Source organism: Cavia porcellus, unplaced genomic scaffold (genome assembly GCF_034190915.1).
Source record: "Cavia porcellus strain 051 isolate PalLab524CR breed Dunkin Hartley unplaced genomic scaffold, mCavPor4.1 scaffold_81, whole genome shotgun sequence".
Classification (NCBI taxonomy): Eukaryota; Metazoa; Chordata; class Mammalia; order Rodentia; family Caviidae; genus Cavia; species Cavia porcellus.
Window position 1 is genome coordinate 1,347,797 of NW_026947564.1, and position 8,481 is coordinate 1,356,277.

The window sequence follows — 8,481 nt, forward strand, 5'->3', positions numbered from 1 at the left end:
TAGAGTTTAGGTTTAGATTTAGGGTTAGACATAGCATTAGGCTTAGGGTTAGGGTTAGGGTTATGGTTAGGTATTACGGTCAGTGTTAAAGTTAGTTTTAGGGTTAGGGTTAGAGTTAGGTTTAGAATTAGAGTTGAATGTTAGGGTTTGGTTTAGGGTTAGGCTTAGGGTTATGGTTTGGATTAGAAGTTAGGGTTAGAGGTACGGTTAGGGTTATGGTTACTGTTAGGGTTAGTGTTAGGGTTAGGGATAGGGTTAGGTGTTAATGCGAGGGTTAGGGTTAGGCTTCTGGTTACAGTTAGTGTTAGGGTTACAATTAGATTTAGAGTTATGGTTAGGGTTAGTGTTAGGGTTAGGTTTACGGTTAGCTTTAGGGTTAGCTTTAGGGTTAGGGTTAGGTTTAGGGGTTAGGTGTTAGGGATAGGTTTAGGGTTAGGGTTAGTGTTAGGGTAAGGTTTACGGTTAGGTTTAGGGTTACGGATATTGTTACATTTTTGCTTAGGGTTAGGGTTACGTTGAGGTTTAGTGTTAGGGTTAGGGTTACATTTAGAAGTAAGCTTTAGTGTTAGATTTAGGGTAAGGGTTAGGTTTAGGGATAGATTAGTGTTATTGTTATGGTTAGGGTTAGAGGTTAAAGTTACAGTCAGGGTTAGGGTTAGTGTTAGAGTTATGGTTAGTGTTTGAGTTAAAGTTAGTGTTAGTGTTAGGGTTAGTGTTAGGATTATAGTTTAGGGTGAGTGTTAGCGTTAGTTTTTAGGGTTAGTGTTACGTTTAGCATTAGGGTTAGTGTTAGGATTAGAATTTAGTGTTAGGGGTAGTGTTAGGGTTATGGTTACAGTTAGGTTTAGGGTTAGTGTGAGTGTTAGGGTTAGGAGTTAGGTGTTAGGGAGAGGGTTAGGGTTAGGTTTCAGGTTATGGTTTGTGTTAGGCTTATGATTAGGTTTAGGTTTAGGCTTAGGGTTATGGTTAGGTTTAGGGTTAGAGTTTAGGTTTAGTGTTAGGTTTAGGGTTAAGGTTAGTGTTATGGTTAGGAAAAGAAGTTAGTGTTAGGTGGAGGGTTAGGCTAATGGTTACGGTTAGGGTTAGGGTTAATATTAGGGTTAGGGTTAGGGTTAGGGTTAGTATTAGGGTTAGGTTTCACGTTCGGGTTAGGGTTAGTGTTAGGTTTAGGTTTAGGGTTAGGTTTAGGCTTAGGTTTAGGTTTAGGGTTAGGGTTAGGTTTATGAATAGAATTTAGGGTTAGGGTTAGGTTTACAGTTAGGGTTAGTGTTAGGTCTCAGTTTAGGGCTAGCCTTCGGGGTTAGGTTTTAGGGAGAGGGTTAGTATTAGGTTTTGCGTTACACTTAGTTTTAGGGTTATGATTAGGTTTCAGCTTAGGTTACGGTTAGGTTTAGGATTAGGTTTAGGTTTAGGGTTAAGGTTATGTTTAGTGTTAGGATTAGAGGTACTCTTTAGGTTATGGGTTACATTCAGGGTTAGGTTTTTGGTTAGTTCTATGGTTAGGGTTAGAGTTAGGGTTACAGTTAGGTTTAGGTAAAGGGTTAGGGTTAGGTTGAGGTTCAGGTTTAGGGTTGGGTTAGGGTTAGAAGTTAGGTTTAATGTTAGTGTTAATGTTAGGTTTAGAGTTAGAGTTAGAGTTAGTGGTTAGTATTAGGTTTAGTGTTAGGGATAGTTTTGGGGTTAGAGTTAGTGTTAGTTTTAGGGTTAGAGGTATGGGTTAGGCTTATGTTATGGTTAGGATTAGGGTTAGTGTTAGGGTTAGATATTACAGTAAGTGTTAAGGTTAGTTTTAGTGTTAGGGTTAGGGTTAGGGTCAGGGATTAAGTTTAGGTTTTGGGTTAGGGCTATGGTGAGGGTTAGGGTTACAGTTAGGGTTAGGTTTCGGGTTAGGGTTAAGGTTAGAGTTTAGGGTAAGGCTTAGGGTTAGTGTTAGGGTTTGGTTTAGGTTTAGGGTTAGGGTTAGGGTTAGAGTTTAGGTTTAGGGTTAGGATTAGCGTTAGGATTAGAGTTAGGGTTAGGATTTGAATTTCGGGTTAGGGTTAGGTTTAGGTTAAGGTTACAGTTTAGGTGTTAGGTAGAGGGTTGTGTTTAGGCTTCGGGTTAGGTTTAGGTTTAGGGTTACTCTTAGGTTTAGGGTAAGGTTTAGTGTTATGGTTAGGGTTTGTTTCATGGTTATTGTTAGAGTTGGGGGTTAGGTGTTAGGGATAATGTTAGCATTAGGTTTAGGGTTAGGTTTAGTGTTAGGGTTAGTTTTAGGGTTAGGTTTAGGGGTAGGGATAGTGTTAGGTTTAGGGTTAGGGTTAAGGTTAGTGATAGGGATCATGTTAGTTTTAGGGTTAGCGTTTAGGGTTAAGGTTAGGATTCAGGTGATGTTTATGATTAGAATTTACTGTTAGGGTTAAGGTTAAGTTTAGGGTTAGGGTTATTGTTAGGGTTACAGTTAGGGCTAGGTTTAGGGCTAGCATTACAGGTTAGGTGTTAGAGATAGTGTTAGGGTTAGGTTTTGGGTTAGGTTTAGGTTTAGGGTTATGATTAGGTTTAGGCTTATGTTTATGGCTAGGTTAAGGGTTAGGGTTAAGGTTAGTGTGAGGTTTGGGGGTACTGTTTATGCTAAGTTTTAGGTTCAGTGTTAGGTTTACAGTTATTTTTAGGGTTAAGGTTAAGGTTAGGTTTAGGGTTAGGGTTGGGTTAGTGTTAGGTTGAGGTTTAGGTTTTGGTTTAGGGTTATGGTTAGAAGTTAGGTTTAGTGTTAGTGTTAGGGTTAGGGTTAGGGTTAGGGTTAGTATTTAGGGTTAGATTTAGGGATAGACTTAGCATTAGGCTTAGGCGTATGGTAGGGTTAGGGATAGGGTTTTGGTTAGGTATTACGGTCATGGTTAAAATTAGTTTCCTGGTTAGGGTTAGGGTTAGGGTTAGAGTTAGGTTTAGGATTAGAGTTGAGTGTTTGGGTTTGGTTTAGGGTTAGGCTTAGGGTTATGGTATGGATTAGAAGTTAGGGTTAGGGGTAGGGTTAGGGTTATGGTTACTGTTAAGGTTAATGTTAGGGTTAGGGTTAGGTGTTAGGTGTTAGGGAGAAGGTTGTGGTTAGGCTTCGGGTTACAGTTAGTGTTTGGGTTACAATTAGGTTTACGGTTATGGTTAGGGTTAGTGTTAGTGTTTGCTTTATGGTTAGTTTTTCAGGTTAGGTTTACGGTTAGGGTTAGGGGTTAGGTGTTAGGGATAGGTTTAGGGTTAGGGTTAGTGTTTGGGTTAGTGTTAGGGCTAGGTTTACCATTAGGTTTCGGGTTACGGATAGTGTTAGCATTATGCTTAGGGTTAGGGTTAGGTTGAGGTTTAGGTTTAGTGTTAGGGTTATGATTAGAAGTTAGGTTTAGTGTTTGATTTAGGATTAGGATTAGGGATAGGTTAGTGTTATTGTTAGGGTTATGATTAGAGGTTAAGGTTATGGTTAGGGTTAGGGTTAGTGTTATAGTTAGGGTTAGAGTTAGAGTTAAAGTAAGTGTTAGTATTAGGGTTGGTGTTAGTGTTAGAGTTTAGCGTGAGTGTTAGGGGTAGTGTTAGGGTTAGAGTTTAGGTTTAGTGTTACGTTTAGCATTGGGTTAGGGTTAGAATTATAATTTAGTGTTAGGGGTAGGGTTAGGGTTATGGTTACGGTTAGGGTTAGCATTAGTGTTAGGGTTAGGGTTAGGGGTTAGGTGTTAGCGAGAGGGTTAGGTTTAGGCTTCAGGTTACGGCTTGTGTTAGGTTTATGATTCGGTTTATGGTTAAGTTTAGGCTTATGTTTATGGTTAGGTTTAGTGTTAGGGTTACGGGTAGGGTTAGGTTTAGGGTTAGAGTTTAGGTGTAGTGTTAGTTTTAGGTTTAGGGTTAGTGTTTGGAAAAGAAGTTAGTGTTAGGGGTAAGGTTAGGGTTATGGTTACGGTTAGGGTTATGGTTAGTATTACAGTTAGGGTTAGGGGTTATATATTAGGGAGAGGGTTAGGGTTAGGCTTTGGGTTGGATAGTGTTAGGATTATGATTAGGTTTAAGCTTAGGTTTAGGGTTAGCGTTAGGGTTAGGTTTACTGTTAGCTTTACGGTTACATTTATGGTTAAGGTTTGGGGTTAAGTGTTAGGAATAGGATTAGGGTTAGGCTTAGTGTAAGGGTTAGTGTTAAGGTGAGGGTTAGGTTTATGGTTAGTTTTAGGGTTAGGGTTATGGGTTAAGTGTTAGGGACAGGATTAGTGTTATGGTTAGGGTTAGGGTTAGTGTTACCATTAGGGTTAGGATTATGTTTACGGTTAGGTTTAGTGTTACGGTTAGTTTTAGGGTTAGGGTTAGTGTTAGCATTAGGGTTATGGTTGTGGTTAGAGGTTAGCGTTAGGTTTAGTGGTAGAGTTTGCTGTTTGGGTTAGGATTAGGTTTAGGCTTAGAGTTTACAGTTAGTTTTAGTGTTAGGGTTAGCATTAAGCTTAGCATTAGGGTTAGCGTTAGGGTTAGGGTTAGTATTAGGGTTAGAGGTATGGTTTAGGCTTATGTTACAGTTAGATTTAGGGTTTAGGTTTAGGGTTAGGTATTACGGTCAGGGTTAAATTTAGTTTTAGGGTTAGGGTTAGGGTTAGGATCAGGGATTAAGGTTAGGTTTTGGGTTAGGGCAACGGTGATGGTTAGGGTTACGGTTAAGGTTAGGTTTCGGCTTAGGGTTAGGGTTAGGGTTACTGTTAGTGTTAGGGTTTGGTTTAGGTTTAGGGTTAGGGTTACAGTTTAGTGTTACATTTAGGGTTAGGTTTAGGTTTAGAGTTTAGGTTTAGGATTAGGTTTAGCCTTAGGATTATGGTTAGGGTTAGGATTTAAATTTAGAGTTAGAGTTATGTTTAGGTTTAGGGTTAGGGGTTAGGTATTAGGCAGAGGGCTATGTTTAGGCTTCGGGTTACGGTTAGGTTTAGGGTTACTATTAGGTTTAGTGTAAGGTTTAGGGTTATGGTTGGGTTTGTTTTACAGTTAGGGTTAGAGTTAGCATTAGGGTTACGGTTAGGTTTAGTGTTAGGGTTAGTTTTAGGGTTAGGTTTAGGGGTAGGGATAGTGTTAGATTTAGGGTTAGGTTTAGGGGTAGGGATAGGGTTCGTGTTAGGGTTAGGGTTAGGGTTTAGGTTTAGGGTTAGGGTTAAGGTTAAGTTTATGATTAGAATTTAGGGTTAGGGTTAGGTTTAGATTTAGGCTTAGGGTTATGCTTATGTTTAGGGCTAGGTTTAGGGCTAGCTTTTGGGTTAGGTGTTAGAGAGATTGTTAGGGTTTGGCTTTCGTTTACGGTTAGGTTTAGGTTTAGGGTTAGGGTTATGGTTATGGTTAGGGCTAGGTTTAGGGCTAGCATTATGGCTTAGGTGTTAGAGAGAGTGTTAGGGTTAGGCTTTGGGTTACGGTTAGGTTTACGGTTATGATTAGGTTTAGACAAGTTTATGGCTAAGTTTAGGGTTAGGGCTATGGTTAGTGTGAGGTTTGGGGGTACTGTTTATGGTAAGTTTTAGGTTCAGTGTTAGGTTTATGGTTAGTTTTATGGTTAAGGTTAGGTTTAGTGTTAGGGTTGGGTTAGTGTTAGGTTAAGTGTTAGTTTCAGGTTGAGGTTTAGGTTTAGTGTTAGGGTTAGGGTTACAAGTTAGGTTTAGTGTTAGGGTTAAGGTTAGGGTTAGTGTAAAGTGTTAGTGTTAGGTTTAGGGTTAGGGTTAGGTTTAGAGTTTGAGTAGGTGTTAGGTTTAGGGATAGAGGTATGGGTTACTCTTATGTTAGTATTAGGATTAGGGTTAGGGTGAGGGTTAGGTATTATGGTCAGGGTTAGTGTTAGATTTAGTGTTAGGGTTAGGGTTAGAGATTAAGGTTAGGTTTTGTGTTAGGGTTATGGTGAGGCTTAATATTAGGGTTAGGTTTCAAGTTAGGGTTAGCGTTAGAGTTGTTAAGGTTAGGGTTAGTGTTAGTGTTAGGGTTAAGGATAGGTTTAGGGTTAGAATTTAGGGTTAGATTTAGGGTTAGACTTAGCATTAGGCTTAGGCTTATGGTAGGTTTGGGGTTAGGGTTATGGTTAGGTATTATGGTTAGGTTTAAAATTAGTTTTAGGGTTAGGGTTAGAGGTAGGTTTCGAATTAGAGTTGAGTGTTAGGGTTTGGTTTAGGGTTTGGCTTAAGGTTATGATTTGAATTAGAAGTTAGTGTTAAAGGTAGGCTTAGGGTTATGGTTACTGTTAGGGTTAGTGTTAGCTTTAGCGTTAGGTGTTAGGTGTTAGGGCGAGTGTTAGGGTTAGGCTTCAGGTTACAGTTAATGTTAGGGTTACTATTAGATTTAGTGTTTGTGTTAGGGTTAGGTTTACGGTTAGTTTTAGGTTTAGGTTAAGGGTTAGGCTTAGGTGTTAGGTGTTATGGATAGGTTTAGTGTTAGGGTTAGGTTTATGGATAGGTTTAGGGTTATGGATAGTGTTAGGGTTATGCTTAGCGTTAGGGTTAGGTTGAGGTTTAGGATTAGGGTTAGGGTTACGTTTAGAAGTTAGGTTTAGTGTTAGATTTAGGGTTAGGCTTAGGGATAGGTTAGTGTTATTGTTAGGGTTAGGGTTAGAGGTTAAGTTTATGGTTAGGGTTAGGGTTAGTTTTAAAGTTAGGGTTAGGGTTAGTTAAAGTTAGTGTTAGTGTTAGTGTTAGTGTTAGTGTTAGGGTTATAGTTTAGAGTGAGTGTTAGGGTTAGTGTTAGTGCTAGATTTTAGGGTCAGTGTTACATTTAGCATTAGTGTTAGTGTTAGGATTCGAATTTAGTGTTAGTAGTAGGGTTAGGGTTATGGTTAGTAGGGTTAGGGTCAGATTTAGGTTTAGGGTTAGGCTTAGGATTAGTGTTAGGCTTAGGGTTAGCGGTTAGGTGTTAGGGAGAGGGTTAGGCTTCAGGTTACGGTTTGTGTTAGGGTTACATTTATGTTTAGGGTTAGGTTTAGACTTAGGGTTATGGTTAGGTTTAAGGTTAGGGTTTCGGTTAGGGTTAGGTTTAGGGTTAGAGTTTAGGTTTAGTGTTAGGTTTAAGGTTAGGGTTAGTGTTAGGAAAAGAAGTTAGTGTTAAGGGTAGGGTTAGGGTTAAGGTTAGTTTTAGGGTTAGGGTTAGCGTTAGGTTAAGGGATTAAGTTTGGCTTTTGGGTTAGGGTTATGGTGAGGGTTAGGGTTACGGTTAGGGTTTGGTTTCAGGTTAGGGTTAGGGTTAGTGTTAGGGTTAGAGTTTAGGGTAATGGTTATGGTTAGTGTTAGTGTTAGTGTTTGGTTTAGGGTTAGGGTTAGAGTTTAGTGTTAGGTTCAGTGTTATATTTAAGGTTAGAGTTTAGATTTAGGTTTAGGTTTAGCTTTAGGATAAGGGTTAGGTTTAGGATTTGAATTTCAGGTTAGGGTTAGGTTTATGTTTAGGGTTAGGGGTTAGGTGTTAGGTAGAGGGGTATGGTTAGGATTCGGGTTAAGGTTAGGTTTAGGGTTACTATTAGGTTTAGGATAAGGTTTAGGGTTCTGGTTAGCGTTTGTTTTTTGGTTAGTGTTAGAGTTATGGGTTAGTTGTTAGGGATAGATTTAGCATTAGGGTTAGAGTTATGTTTAGTGTTAGAGTTAGTTTTAGGGTTAGGTTTAGGGGTAGGGATAGTGTTAGGTTTAGGGATAGGGTTAGGGTTAGGGATAGGGTTCGTGTTACGGTTATTGTTAAGGTTTAGGGTTAGGGTTAGGATTAAGGTTAGGTTTATGATTAGAATTTAGTGTTAGTGTTAGGGTTAGGGTTAGGGTTAGGGTTAGGGTTAGGGCTAGGTTTAGGTCTAGCGTTATGGGTTAGGTGTTAGAGTGTTAGCATTAGGTTTGGGTTAGGGTTAGTTTAGGGTTATGGTTACGTTTAGGCTTAAGTTTATGGCTAGGTTAAGGGTTCGGGTTATGGTTAGTGTGAGGTTTGGTTGTACTGTTTATGGTAAGTTTTAGGTTCAATGTTAGGTTTACATTTAGTTTTAGGGTTAAGTTTAAGTTTGGGTTTAGTGTTAGGGTTGGGTTAGTGTTAGGTTAAAGGTTAGTGTTAGGTTGAGGTTTAGGTTTAGGGTTAGGGTTAGGGTTAGAATTTAGGTTTAGTGTTAGTGTTAGTTTTATGGTTAAGGGTTACTATTAGGTTTAGGGTTAGGGTTAGGTTTAGGGTTACTATTAGGTTTAGGATAAGGTTTAGGGTTCTGGTTAGCGTTTGTTTTTTGGTTAGTGTTAGAGTTATGGGTTAGTTGTTAGGGATAGATTTAGCATTAGGGTTAGAGTTATGTTTAGTGTTAGAGTTAGTTTTAGGGTTAGGTTTAGGGGTAGGGATAGTGTTAGGTTTAGGGATAGGGTTAGGGTTAGGGATAGGGTTCGTGTTACGGTTATTGTTAAGGTTTAGGGTTAGGGTTAGGATTAAGGTTAGGTTTATGATTAGAATTTAGTGTTAGGGTTAGGGTTAGGGTTAGGGTTAGGGTTAGGGCTAGGTTTAGGT